This window comes from Falco punctatus (genome assembly GCF_963210335.1).
Source record: "Falco punctatus genome assembly, contig: scaffold_63, whole genome shotgun sequence".
In the NCBI taxonomy this organism is placed as follows: Eukaryota; Metazoa; Chordata; class Aves; order Falconiformes; family Falconidae; genus Falco; species Falco punctatus.
In genome coordinates this window covers 588,846-590,053 of record NW_027660083.1, presented here as the reverse complement: position 1 = coordinate 590,053, position 1,208 = coordinate 588,846, and positions in this window count along the sequence as shown.

The window sequence follows — 1,208 nt, the reverse complement described above, 5'->3', positions numbered from 1 at the left end:
ACTGTTAGGGTTAGGGTAGGGTTAGGGTTAGACTCTTAGGGTTAGACTCTTAGGGTTAGGGTTAGACTGTTAGGGTTAGAGTTAGGGTTAGGGTTAGACTCTTAGGGTTAGGGTTAGGGTTAGGGTTAGACTCTTAGGGTTAGGGTTAGACTCTTAGGGTTAGGGTTAGGGTTAGGGTTAGACTCAGGGTTAGGGTTAGACTCTTAGGGTTAGGGTTAGGGTTAGGGTTAGGGTTAGACTCTTAGGGTTAGGGTTAGGGTTAGGGTTAGGGTTAGGGTTAGACTCTAAGGGTTAGGGTTAGGGTTAGGGTTAGACTCTTAGGATTAGGGTTAGGGTTAGGGTTAGACTCTTAGGGTTAGGGTTAGACTCTTAGGGTTAGGGTTAGGGTTAGGGTTAGACTCAGGGTTAGGGTTAGACTCTTAGGGTTAGGGTTAGGGTTAGGGTTAGGGTTAGACTCCTAGGGTTAGTGTTAGACTTAGGCTCTTAGGGTTAGGGTTAGGGTTAGTCTCTTAGGGTTAGGGTTAGAGTTAGCCTCTTAGGGTTAGGGTTAGACTGAGGCTCTTAGGGTTAGGGTTAGACTCAGGCTCTTAGGGTTAGGGTTAGACTGAGGCTCTTAGGGTTAGGGTTAGACTCAGGCTCTTATGGTGAGGGTTAGACTCAGGCTCTTAGGGTTAGGGTTAGACTCAGGCTCTTAGGGTTAGGGTTAGACTCAGTACTATATATTTGGGTACTGCAGCCGCCCTTTTGGTGGAGCGCTGCTGCCATCTAGCGAAATATACTTGGGTACTGCAGCCGGCGCTGTTGGTGGAGCGCTGCTGCCATCTAGCGAAATATATTTGGGTACTGCAGCCGGCCCTGTTGGTGGAGCTCTGCTGCCATCTAGCGAAATATATTTGGGTACTGCAGCCGCCCGGTTTGTGGAGCGCTGCTGCCATCTAGCGAAATGTAATTGGGTACTGCAGGCGGCCCCGTTGGTGGAGCGCTGCTGCCATCTAGCGAAATATACTTGGGTACTGCAGCCGGCGCTGTTGGTGGAGCGCTGCTGCCATCTAGCGAAATATATTTGGGTACTGCAGCCGGCCCTGTTGGTGGAGCTCTGCTGCCATCTAGCGAAATATATTTGGGTACTGCAGCCGCCCGGTTTGTGGAGCGCTGCTGCCATCTAGCGAAATGTAATTGGGTACTGCAGGCGGCCCCGTTGGTGGAGC